This window comes from Pongo pygmaeus, chromosome 11 (genome assembly GCF_028885625.2).
Source record: "Pongo pygmaeus isolate AG05252 chromosome 11, NHGRI_mPonPyg2-v2.0_pri, whole genome shotgun sequence".
In the NCBI taxonomy this organism is placed as follows: domain Eukaryota; kingdom Metazoa; phylum Chordata; class Mammalia; order Primates; family Hominidae; genus Pongo; species Pongo pygmaeus.
This window is the reverse complement of record NC_072384.2, coordinates 109,851,384-109,865,591: the sequence shown is the minus strand read 5'-3', so window position 1 is coordinate 109,865,591 and position 14,208 is coordinate 109,851,384. Positions and strand designations below refer to the sequence as shown.

Here is a 14,208-nt window from a genome sequence, read left to right as displayed (position 1 = left end):
AATAACTTTTGCCACTAGGTCTCTAACAGAACTTCAGTGATCACCAAAAAGAAAATTTACAAAAACTATCTAAATATAAGAAAATAAAAAAATTAATACATATCTACTTAGTCCCTACAATGAAAGAGGAACACAGCAGTTCCAGGTATGGTGGAAGAGGGAGGATGATGCCTGATAGAGAAACTTGGTAAATACCCTGTGGGGTATACATTTCCAGTAAATGCATAATCATTCAATAGCATACAATATTTTAAGGTGACATTAGTAATTATTAACATGGAAGATTATGTATTTTTTGTGTTGTACAACACTTGCATGAAATAGAAGAAAAGGTAATTTCACTCCATTGAAGTGCCTATGTAATAGCCTAGCCTGAATATGTAAGTACGATTTCTCTCTGAGCATTAATTTCACCTAAGGAAATTAACTGCCTGCCAGTACACCCCTATAACATACTACAATAGTAATTTACATCTTAATTTCCAAACAGGTAGAAAACCCCAAGGGACACCCTAAGTGGACAAATCATCCCCCTGTGATAGTGTAGCCAGACGGTCTAAATTAGGTCTTCGAGTCTCTAAGGGATAATGGAAAGTTGAAGTGAAATTTGAAATGGTTTGCAACTATGAAGTTGCCTGTCAAGTTAAACGTCCTGCTCACTGACTCATTTTTATCCCATATTTCCAAAATTTAAATAAATTTTAAAGGAGGAAATTCCTATACCTTTATTTTCAGTAAGTTCCTTAACCCTTCCCTTTTTTTATTCCTGTTGTTTAACTTATTCTCCTCTATTGGTCTAATACTCCTTATGGCTGACTTAAAACCCTTAAAGATGCCACCGTAGCTGTTTTTTTAAAGTAGATCAGCTTATACTTGCACCTTAGTATTGTACCAGAGAGCTACTTCTGGCAGAACACTAATAGAAGGCAATAGTCTTGAGGAAAAGGTGGAAAAAGTATATTCATTCTAGGTGAAGCATCTTTAAGCAAATGACATCAAGCCCACTCTCTTTATCATTCTGAAGATCAATATCTTATAGTTTAAGCCAGCACTAAATGATGTATATCATAGGCAAGTAGTTATATTTAGATAAATGTGTATTTTTCTACTTATTGTTATTCCATAAAAGACTTTTCTGTATTTCTAAGAACTAACATACTTCACAGAGGAATACTCTGTTTATAAACATTCTATCTAGGCCAGGTGCAGTGGCTCATGCCTGTAATCTCAGCACTTTGAGAGGCTGAGGTGGGAGGATTGCGTGAGCCCAGGAGCTCGAGACCAGCCTAGGCAACATAATGAGACCCCATCTTTGCAACAAATAAAAGAAAAAAAATTTAGCTTGGCATAGTGGTGTGCACCTGTGGCCCCAGCTACTCAGGAGTCTAAGGCAAGAAGGATCACTTGAGCTGGGTAGGTCAAGGCTGCAGTGAGCCATGATCACACTACTGTACTTTAGCCTGGGTGACAGAAAAAGACTCTGTCTCTACATAAATAAATGAAATAAAAATAAAAATTGCTTCTGGTTTAATAACTAAGTTTCTCAATTCATAAAATGAAGACAATAGTACTTAAAGTTCCAAATACCTACTGATATGGTTTGCCTCTGTGTTCCCACCCAAATCTTACCTTAAATTTTAATCTCCACATGTCAGGGGAGGGACCAGGTGGGAGGTCATTGAATCATGGGTGCGGTTTCTCCCATGCTGTTTTCATGATAGTGAGTGAGTTCTCATAAGAGCTGATGGTTTTAAAGTGTGGCACTTCATCGTGCTCACACATACTCCCTCCTGCCACCTTGTGAAGAAGGTGAAGAAAGTGCCTGCTTCTGTTTGTGCCATGATTGTGTTTCCTGGGGCCTCCCCAGCCATGCAGAACTGTGAGTCAATTGAACCTCTTTTCCTTATAAATTATCCAACTTCAGGAAAGTTCTTCATAGCAGTGTGAAAATGGACTAATACACTTATTAATATTCAAAAAGTAATGTACTAAGTGATCACTTGCTCTAGTTTTGAACTACAAACTTTGGCAGGTATAAAACTTTAGATAAATGAGAGAGAGAAAGAAGACAGACATAGATGTACACATATAATGCATTCAGTGTTTTCTTTATTCAACTCTTCACTAATTAGATTTGAAATGGTCCAAAGAAAGAAAATGAAGACTCTAAAGCAACACAAAGTTGATAACCATAAGACACTGAATAATACGGAATGAAACCTAATCCATGTCAGTTTGTTATGGCAAATGATATTTCAACTAACATTTTTATATTATTAATAATTGGGAGAGATTAGTTCAGAAGAGGCACATAATTTTACCCTCTTCAACATGAATAACTCAGAAGGCATTCCTAAAAGTAAAGCCCTTGTATTGTGCATTGGCAAAATTATTTGAAACCATCATGACTATCTATTTATCTATCTATCACATGTGTGTATTGTATGTCATATTCCTTTTTCTAATACACAATGGATACTTTTCTATTCTCAGGTGAATAGCTGATGAAGCTTAACAAGTCTCACGTTGATTTATAGAGGAACAAGAGAGTTTATCCCTTTTACTACTATGCAGTTCTTATTCTGCAATAAGTAGAATATAAAGAATTTCTTACATAATAAAGAAATTCATTTATTTTATTTTTAAATCTTCCAAACTACCCTAATAAGATATAAGGCCCATATTTAGGTTATAATACTTTTTAATGACATAAATGGGCTGCAAAGAGATCAGCTGTGTTATTCTTTGGAATGGGATTCTTTTTTACAGATGAATTTAGGAAAAGAATAAAGATTAGCTGGTCAGTGAATTAAATCCACAGAATTGATTTCATAAGCATGGGGTTTGTATGAAAATATAGCCAGTGGTTGTCTTTTGCAGCCATTTGATACTACATTTAATTAAGGAATAAAGAATGAGCTAGAGCATTCTTTTCCCACATGAAAAAAAAAGGGAGGACTTTAAACAATAATCACCCCAAAGACATTTGAAGCTGCAATAATTATTAGGTTTAATTTGGGAAATTTAGAAAACTTATAAAAAAGGTGATTATTTTGTCATTTTATTTTATTCCTACATTTAGCATAGTATATTAATATCTTTGTATTAAAAAAACATATCCAGGATTCTAATGATTAGATTTACATATGGTACAAAGTGACTTTGAGATTCTGGAAAGATTTATAGAATGGTCAATTATTTGTTTACCACTTTAAGGAGAAATACAAAGCTTCCAGAATCACATTTCAAACTGAAAAGACCATTTAATCCTTAGGATAATTTACTTTCTCTTGTGAAGCTTTCTGAAATTTGATGCATCATAAATACATATTTTCTCCTTTTAATAGAAAGTAATCCTTTCCTGGATATCGGACAAAAACATGACTATCAAAGAATTAGCTCATGACATGACTTAGAAGAGGAGAGGTGGGGAGGAGGTTGAAGTGAGGGTGGCAGACAAACTTGCTATCCCTCCTCATTTGTTCACATGACCTAATGAAGAATCTTGGGGATACGTGCTTCCAGAATTGCTTTCATTTTGACAGCCTGACATACTGAGGAAATAGGCTTGTTGATGCCATGAAAGATGAATACAAAAATACTACCCACTGGAAGAATCGTAAAGAACAAGTATTGGATCTGTGGTGTTTTTTTGTTTTTTGTTTTTTCAAGAGAGAAAGATAGGGTGCCGAGAGAGGATACAGTGATTAGTGATTATTAAAACATACACGCATACACGCACATATATGTAGCTCTATAGTCTTCATATGTAATACAATTGTTTATATTCTGTTTTGCAATTTTATAATTGTTTGTTATATAATGAATGTCTTTAAAATTCATTATATAAGCATTTCCTAAGTGTCCATTTCCTCCAAGGCCCTATTGAGATAGCACGCATAAGGGTAAAGGCCCCAGTTTCTCCTTAAAAAGCCTATCGGCTGCTAGGGGAGAATGGACCTATCCAGATATAATCATAACATGAAGCATAACAAGTCTATAAGAAATGTGTGAAGCAACATGAAGCAAGTTGGAAGAGAAATATAGCGTCTCCCTGAGAAGGTACTGGAAGTTGACCAAGAAGTTAATCAAAATTTTGTCTTGATTCTGGAAAGCTCAAAGCACTGAAGCTTACTGGTTAGACATTAAGAACATCCGCCTTTCCCCACTTCCTATTTCATTAGAGTATTAGCATTTTCTACACTTTTTTAAAGTGCAAGTCTGCTTAATTGTGCAATATGCTGTTTAGTTTAACAGCATCTTTAATGAAAGATATAATACTACCCAGCAGAGCATAAAGAAATTACTTTCTGGTCAGTTTAAAATACAGTATAAAATTCTATATATTGGACTGCGTGCAGTATCTCATGCCTGTAATCTCATCACTTTGGAAAGCCAAGGCAGGAGGATCACTTCATGCCAGATCAAGACCAGCCTGGGCAACATAGAGAGACCCAGTCTCTATAAAAGGCATAAAATAAAAAATTAGCTGGGTGTGCTGGTGCACGCAACCACAGTCCTAGCTACTCAGGAGGCTGAGGCAGGAGAATTACTTGAGCTTAGAAGTTTGAGGTTATAGTAAGCTATGATTGCACCACTCCATTCCAGTCCGGGCAACAGAATGAGGCCCTATCTCTATAAAAGAAATATTTTTTAAATTTATATATATATCATACATTTTATATGTATGTGTGTGTATGCATATATATATATATATAAAACTTCTGGCTTCTTTCATTTATATATTTTGAAGCTTCTATAACAATAATTTAAAGATCCTCATTCATTTTATTTTCTGTTTTAAGAGAAGCGTCAGAATTTATTACACATGTAAAATCTAGAAAAAAAGACTTTAATAGAGCATTTGTTTGTTTGTTTGTTTTCAAGTCTCAATGGAACAAACACTCGTATTTATTTAGCAATCCCCATATGCCAGACATTGTTCTAAGAGTCTTTTTTTGCATTAAAATGTAATTTATTTATTATAATTTACATATTTATCAGACACAATGTGGTGTTTTGATACAAGTATACAATATGTAATAATCAAAGTAATTAGCATATTTTGATAGAGGGCTTAAAAGTGGATTAAAAGTTACAATTTTTAAGACTCATAATAATATCTCATTTAATCTTGAAATGAAGTATAAGTTATTTTTGTTTCAATTTTACAGATAATAAAATCAGAGGACTTGACCAAGGAATACCACAAGCAGCTTAGCAGTCTAGAAGCATAGAGGGCATCAGAGGTTAAGCCAGAAGAAAAGATTAGAATTAGGAGGAAGGACTAGATCCAGGTAGAAAAGCACAGCACCCACCCTGTTCTGGAGCATTGGATCAAAATCAGGGCTTGGATAAATAATTTCAGATAAATATTAATGATTCAATCATGGGTAATTGACCAGGCACAGTGACTCATGCCTGTAATCCCAGCACTTTCAGAGGCTGAAGCAGGAGGATCGCTTTAAGCCAGGAGTTTGAGACCAGCCTGGGCAACAAAGCGAGACTCAGTCTCTACAAAAAATAAAAAATATAGCCAGGAATGGTGGCACACACCTGTAGTCCTAAGCTACTCAGGAGGCTGAGATGAGAGGACAACTTGAGCCCAAGGGTTGAGGCTGCAGTGAGCCATGATTGTGTCACTATACTCCAGCCTGGGTGACAGAGGGAGACTCCATCTCTTCAAAAAAAAATCATAGGAAATCATCTCTTTAAGAATTCTAAGCACCAAGAGAGCATGAATTCATCTAATTTCAAACTCGGGTGCTTCAACCAACACCACCAGAACACTTTAATATAGTCAAATGCAATTGCAAAGGCAGGGGAAGTCTTATAGCACTGAGAGCCTTGTGTTAAGCAATGTATCCCTTAGAACTAGGTGTCAGTATGATGAACATGATCCCTCTTTAGGAGCAAGATAGGATAGGGTTGGAGGTAGGGTCTTCATGGAATATATATGCTAAGTACTGACTACATTAGAGGAAGGATAAAAGGTTAGTGTATAGGATGAAGAAGAAACAGATACAAAATAGCAACAAGTTATATCCAATATTTTCTTTTTAACTTTTGATTTTGCAAAATGAGACTAAAAGACAGTATCAATATAGAAAAGTATTTTTAAAATTTTGAGGAGAGAAATTTATAAAATATCTACACTAGCTAGCACACAATATGACATTTCACTTTTAGATTTGTAGAGTAATCTTAGTTCTTTTCTGCTCACAGCATTCCAAACACTTCCAGAAAAGCTACTGCACCTCATGTCACTTGTTGAGCAGTATCTCCACTGTAAGTAAACTTGAGAACTCTATTAAAGAATGTCTCCCTTGTCCCATTCCTTAGGGTCCTCAACCTCTTTCTCAAGAAAACTATAATTAATATAATTAACATGATCATCTATCTTTATAAGAATGAAAATCATTTAGCTTTTGATTCTGTCTTCAACAGCATAAGATCAAACAGCCTTCCCAGGCGGAGAGTGGCAGAGCCAATGAAATGAACATTACCTAGTTATTCTATCTAAAAAACAAGTTATGCTGTTTAGATTGATATTTTTAATGATCCATGAGTATTCCTTTACAAGCAACTGTTTCCTATTTTATATTCTAAAATTGAGAAGCCATCATTTGCTTATCAAACTGAGAGAAATTTTTAAAATCCTAATTCCAACATTGGCATGGGTATTGCAAAATTCAGACTGCTTCTGCTACCAGTGAAGTGCATATTGGTAAATAATTTTGGGGAACACAATGTACACCTTAGTCACCTCAAATATATTTATTTCTTTACACTACATAATCCCACTTCTACAAATTGATCCTAAATACAATGTCAGCAGTGAACATAAACATTTTAGAAGCATATTTATTGCAGTGCTATTTATAATAGTGAGATATTAAAAATGGTCTGAATGTCCAACAATGAGTAAATGGTGAAATAAATTATGAAATATCCATAGGATAGTATATCACAGAGCCATTAAAAATCACCTTTTCAAGTAACTGGAATGTATAGAATAGAAAATTTAATTTAACTTTTGTGAAAACAAACCACAACAAAAACTGGAGGAAAATATACCAAAATGCTGGTAGCAGTATTAATAATAAAGAAAAAGAAGTAGATCAGAAAAACCAATACACGTTTTTTTAAAAAGGCAAAAATTGTGGCCTAAAATGTTGCTAAGAATCAATGCCAAATTTACCTTCCTTGTTTCTAGACTTCATTCTGACTTTTTTTTTTTTTTTGTAATAACTTTAGGAGATTAAAACACGTTTCTGGTCTAAATTCAGTAATACTGTGTTTCATAAAATCTAAGATACTATTCATTACAAGACATACCTCATTTACTACTAGGAAAAAAATGCTGTCAATTTAACTATAGCATCACTTAATTTTACATAACTTAATGTAAAATTACATGCATCACAGAATTGATAAAATATTGCAATGGCATTTCTGATGTCCTATTTTATATACCCCTATCGGTAGCTTGCTTTTATCTGGCAACACTAGTTATTTTGCTCAGCTAACAGCTTTACAGACAAACATGCTTTTTCTGTGAGGCAAATTCTTTTATCTTAAACCAAAAGTACTTAGTTATAGTTGAAAAAAATGGTAATTTCCATTACGTATATTCTGTTTTGATAACTTGGCTGTTTCTGGTGAGTTAATATATTTTCAAGAGACTTACTACATCTAACTGCTTTTACAAAATGTGATTTAGATAACTGATTAACCAAATGTAATTTAATATTATTTTCATTTCCAGATAGAAGTGAAAACAATACTAATAAATACTAAACCACACATATCCAAGTGGGAAGACCTGGTAATAAGAGAGGTTTAAACATGTTTCCATTTCTATGTACACGTTATTTTCACTGATATATTTATTTATTTATTTGAAAATAGGCAAGTCATCTTGACCAAACACACTAGATTTTCATATTCCCACAACAGAAATCTCCATGTGGAAGATGGTTAGGGGATCAGATTATGAAAAATTTTTGTGCGTTACTGTTAGTTTTTTATAGTCTAACAAAAATCTTTTTTCTTTTCAGTTTTCTTTCAGTCTGGTAAGTGGTCAGAGCAAGATGAGATTGCAAATTGTCATGTTTACCATATAAACTATAAAACAAAAAAATCAGGAAGAGAAGAGTTTATTTCTTATTAAAGAAGAGAAAGGAAAAGTTTACCTCTCATACAGATTTATTTATAATTAAAACTTAACTCTGTGCATTGAAAATATTACTGATTAAATGATGTATACTTTACAAAAATCTCATTCTACTTGTAATTTTGGTTTTGTAGGTGGATGGGATAGGGGCTAGTAGGGGATAAAAGTAGAAAAAAATTCAAAAAGTCTTAAAAAATTGCACATTTAAATGTTCACAAATCTCCATAGTATATGCTAAAAAGTGAATAAAAAAGAGAGACTTTAATAAATTTGACCCCGAACTATATAAAAACACTTAATAAAATAATACAGTTTATAGACTTGAAACCAATACTTGTAGACATTTCACCTTTTTTCTTCATTAAGTTTCCAATTATCTATAGGCATAATTTTAATATATTCTATTTGCTTCATTCTATACAGATTTCAAAGACAGGAAAGCACAGTTTGAACCTGAGAAGAGAAATAATAGTAGTTTTTCATCTGTGTGTGTGTGTGTGTGTGAGGGAGAGAGAGAGTGTGTCTGTGTGTTTATGTGTATTTGGTTGTAGGAAAGTGAGGTCAGAATTGAGGCCAGAAAAGGTACATATTTACAGTGTGCCTGTTATATGACAGACACTGCAATCTGAAGGGTTAAACATGGGCTTTAAAGGGAAAATTCCTGATTAGTGTAAGGGTAAATGAAAAGCCAATGTTTTCCTTTATGTTAATTATTAATCAAAAGCCTATACAAAAAGTTTAGCAACACCTGGCATGTTGTTCTTTCATAAGCAATAGAAGTCTTCATTTCATTCAGTGCTTAGTTTTTTTTTTTTAATCTGAATACATGTTCAAAAAAAATAGAAGGCACAAATAAAATCCCAAGTTTATTGCTGTGAGGGCCTTCTGAGGTTCTGTTATTACTCTAAACTCAGTTAAGCTAGTTTTGAGTCTCAATTAAAGCCAATTAATGAAAGCACAGAACAAAAGGAATGACATCTTAACACTCTGCTAGCTGAAATTTTTTATTGAAAAGTACGTTTTCAACTCTATCCTCTTTAGGAAATATATTCTCTGTGAGTATATAATTGTGGAATTCAAAGTGTTTTCCTGCAAATTCAGGAAGCTGACCATTCTTTGAAAGGTCAGCCTTCCAAGAAGTCATTCTTTTAATATTTCTGTTAATTAAACAAATGAATTCGAGTTGGATTTTTTTCATTATTCGAAACCCAGGTAGTAGTAAGATGAAATAAATTCAACATTCAAAAACCAAATAAATTATACTAATTAGAAAAACAGTACTTAGGGAACCATGTTTGCTAGTAGGCCAACTGTGAAATATATCCAGTTTTTACTAAATTTGAGCTTTTACCACACATTGAAAGCATATTTCTGACACAGCTATCTAAAGACCCATGATGCCTTTATTTTATTTCACAGTTTATTCATGATTGACACAAATATAGTACTGACCTTAATTCCAGCCAGAAGTTATAAGATACTTTGGATTAGATCAATAAAATCTAAAAGAAGAAAAGAAAAATACCCAGTAAGTTAAATCAGTTGAACAATCTGGCTTTTTCTTTCACTAAGGAGGAAGATAAAATCAGAAGTGACTTCTTCCTCACTCCATAAAATGCACTGACTGAAACACATCCATTTACAATACATGATGGTTATGTATAATACAACTTTAAACTTAATACGTTCTACATTTTATTGAAAAAATATATTAAATGCCAAAATTAGGTCCTATTTTTATTTTATACTTATTTAAAGTAGAAGTCCTATGTTTATATTCTAAAACAACCAACCAAAAAGAATTTTTAACACATTCTGTTCCTAATGTACTACCATTGCTCTTAAGAGATGTTTCATCAAAAATAACAAAACTCATGCATTTTGATCCTGCCATAGACTGAATGCTTGTGTCCCCACCACCCCAAATTCATATGTTGAGATCCTAATCCCCCAATGTGATATTTGGAGGTGGGGCCTTTGGAAGGTGATTAGTGCCCCTATAAAAGAGATCCCAGAAATATAAAAAGTGGACTGTGCCTTTATATACGAGATCACAGAGAGTGCTCTCACACCTTCAGCCTGCCATATGAAGGCGGAGGAAAAAACAGGAAGCAGGACCTCAGCAAAACCAATCTGCTGCTGCCTTGATCTTGAACTTCGCTGCTTCCAGAACTGGGAAAAATAAATTTCTGTTCTTTTATGTTTGTTAGAACAGTCTATACAGACTGACATCAGTCTTTAATCTGATTTAATATGCACAGAGAATCTGTAGATTTTTAGTCCTGGGTCGACAATCAGTCTAAAACTTTGCTAAAGGTAGCAAAGTTCAAATAAGACAATTCCAGTGGTAAACGATCAATCTTTCCATTTGTCTCTTGCACCTAAGCCTTGCTACTAAAATATGCTGAGAAGTAAATATACAGAAAAGCATGTTGTCAAATGGAAGTATAAAGAAGGTAAACCAGGGACAAAAACAAACTTTTGTGCCAAAGTCAGCCTGCCTCTTGAACAGATAGTAAACAAAACAACTTCAAAATGACAAAAGAGACTCAACTCACCACAGGGAGCATCTATGGCAGTCTCTAATTAAAAAGCAAGTTAGGTTTTAGAAGTATGTTTGTGAGTTAATTGGATAGAAAACAGCATATGTTCTTCTACATGTTAGAAATGTTTCATTATTAGACTCCTATGCTAAGCCCAAAAACTAAATTAGCCTAAAACTAGTTATTTACTGAAAAGAACAGTATAAAATAAGACAAAGAAAATACTAGTAAACCACAGAAAATACAACTGAATATGAAATCGTTGATTTTTAATCCTAAGGGCAGGTGTTTAAGAAAAGTAAACTTTGTCGTACAATAACGAAATGATAGGTTGATACATCTGTGGAGATTTTTTTTAAGTATCTGAGGAAATTATGAAGGACATTTAAGATTAATGCCTTTAGTATATCTATCTTGACTTCAAACAAATGACATTATTTTAGTTGGATACAAATATTATTTTTTGGCTATAAAGCCAACAGCTCCCTAACTGTCATGGTGGCCCAGGGCATCACTGTAAACTCTCAGGGGAATGGTGAAATGTTTTCTTTTTCTTTTCTTTTCTTTTCTTTTTTTTGAGACAGGGTCTCACTCTGTCACCTAGTCTAGAGTGCAGGGGTATGATCATGGCTCACTACAGCCTCAACCTCCCAGGCTCAATCAGTCCTCCCACCTCAGCCTCCGTAGTAGCTGGAACTACAAGCGTGAACCACTATGCCTGACTAAGTTTTGTATTTTTTGTAGAGATAGAGTTTCACCATGTTCCCCAGGCTGGTCTCAAACTCCTGAACTCAAGCAATCCACCCACCTTGGCCTCTCAAAGTGCTGGGATTACAGGTATAAGCCACCATGCCTGGCCAAAATGTTTTCAATATACGAAAACAAAAACAAAAACAAAAAACCCACAGCAATATCCATTAGGCAGCACAAAAACTACTAACTTAAAGTGGTTTGCAGTTTCAATATTAGATCCTGCTACATTCCTTTCAATGATGTTACAGCTTTGCAAAGTTGGGTTTTGATGATGTTTGTAATATAAAAGCAAATACTGCATGAAAATCAACATGAAGTAAGAATGACAAAAACCTTTTTTCCATAAAAAAATTAAAGGAAATAAGAATGATAGTGTCCAGTGTGACTTCAAGGTTTGAGGGCTGGGCAGTATTCAACAGCACAAATCCCATTAGTAAGTGATTGTGGGTTTCTAAGCATAAAATAAAAATAGATTTGCTTTCAATTTATGTGTATTATTTTTTCAAAAGGCTAATAAGTTGTTAGGAATTAAACATATTATGTTAATTAAATGAAACTGTGAGGTACATCTTTTGGCCGAGAGGAATCTTGAAAATAAAATTACTGAGATACTAAGGGTGCCATAAACTGAGAACATTTGGAACATTCCTGTTAAGCTTAGTTTCTTGTTGTTTATTTTTTGTTTTGCTCCACAAATTTAAAGAGAAAGCATGAGAAATTTAAAATAAAAATACTAGGAGAATAAAGGAAAAAAGAGAAAGAAAAAATATGTCTAAAATATGAAGAAAAAATGCTAAGAGAGTGGGAAGGACAGTGATTCAATACACTCTGACTGTGTATGTGTGGCTGGGTTGCATGTGCACTATTGTGTGTGCAAGAGATGGCTAAAATAGAATGTACATAAGAACACTAGGCTATGAAAGACAGAGTGGATACACTGCATATGTGTTCACTTTAATCATACTATCAATCACTATCCCCTAAGAAAAAAGGAGACATTGGAAAGGGATTGTGATTTAGATCTAAATATTCACTGGGAAAAAAAAAATGATAGCTTGCACAGCAATGCAAATGTACTTAATGCCACAAAGCTGAACCCTTTAAAATGGTTAAAATGTTAAATTTTATGTTACATATGTTTTACTACAATATAAAATAAGTGATGCTGTTATCCTAGGATCTTGCACGGTGTCTCATACAAAAACCTGCTCTATAATCGACAAATGCATACTGAGCAATGAATATCAAGATGATATTGCCACTTAACAACTCTTTAAAGAGAAAGTGGTTCACTAGTTGCCTGGAGCCAGGGAAAGTCTAACCTGAAACTGCCCATTTGTTTGCTTGCAAGTTTTAGGCCTCAATTTATTATTTAACTATAGCTACTTCTTGCTAATTGCTCTTTAACACAGATCAGCATCCTGATATCTTTAATATTATTTTAAATAGACTGGATTTCATTTCTTCTACGTGCACTCCCAAATATATACTTTCATAGCAAAAACAAAATGATACTGTGGGATTTTTTTTTTAAGTTGAGTTTCATGACACAGGAGCCTGACTTCTTTATGTATTTCATAATGTGTTTGGAAAGACATTCCAACTTACTTGTCCCTCTTCCAATGTTCCTCCTCCCCACCACTGGAAGCCCCATCTCCAAGAAAAATCTTGCTTAGTCTCTTTTTTTTTTTTTTTTTCCGGAGACAGGGTCTTGCTCTGTCAACCAGGCTGGAGTGCAGTGGCACCATCTCACCATCTCAGCTCACTGCAACCTCTACCTCCTGGGTTCAAGTGATTCTCCTGCCTCAGCCTCCTGAGTAGCTGGGATTACATGTGCGCGTCACCACACCCAGCTAATTTTTGCATTTTTTAGTAGAGATGGGGTTTCAATACAGCATGATTCAAAAACAAACTGTATTCAAAATATTAATACTCTTTTAGGTATGTGAACTTTGTATTTGAACCCAACGTTTGCAGCACACAAAATATCAATAAATATTGTTAAATGAATAAAGGTGCTTACTGTTGTATTTTTTCCAATTCTATGTCAAATTTAAAGAAACAGTTGAAAATACCCTTTGTGGTGAGAATAAGAAAATAAAATCCCATCCTTGCCTTACGTTACTTCCATTGAAAGGATAGTCTCTTCAATAAATGGTGTTAGGTAAACTGGGTACTACATGCAAAAGAATGAAAATGGACTTTTATCTTACATCATGCACAAAAATCAACCCAAAATGGAATGAAAACTTAAATGTAAGACCTGAAACCATAAAACTCCTAGAAGAAAACATAGGGAATAAGCTTCTTGACATTGACTTTGGCAATGATTTTTTGAATACGACACCAAGAGCTCAGGCATCACAAGCAGAAACAAACAGGTGGGGCTACATCAAACTGTCCAAAAAAGGAAACAATCAACAAAATAAAAAGGTAACCTAGAGAATGGAAGAAAATATTTGCAAAACATATATCTGATAAGGGGTTAATATCCAAAATATAGGACTGGGCGTGGGGGCTCATGCCTGTAATCCCAGCACTTTGGGAGGCCAAGGAGGGTGGAGTGCTTGAGTCCAGGAGTTTGAGACCAGTCTGGGAAACATGGAGAAACCCCAACTTTACAAAGAATACAAAAAATTAGCTGGGCATTGTGATGTGCACCTGTTGTCCCAGCTGCCCAGGAGGCTGAGGTGGCAGGTTTGATTGAGCCCAGGAAGTCAAGGCTGCAGTGAGCTG

At 34.3% G+C, this 14,208-nt stretch overlaps 1 protein-coding gene across 48 annotated transcripts in view; it reads right to left on the bottom strand.

Annotated features, from left to right (window-relative positions):
* MAP2 (microtubule associated protein 2) overlaps window positions 1-14,208 on the bottom strand; it is a 308,002-nt gene that overhangs the window by 215,353 nt on the left and 78,441 nt on the right. For 44 of the 48 annotated variants that reach the window (XM_063647868.1, XM_054478052.2, XM_054478054.2 and 41 more), the window contains one exon: window positions 9,629-9,678. The exons of the other annotated variants lie outside the window; for them this stretch is intronic. The gene's annotated coding sequence lies outside the window, so the exon portion shown is untranslated. The remainder of the gene's footprint in view (window positions 1-9,628; window positions 9,679-14,208) is intronic. 48 annotated transcript variants of the gene reach the window in all.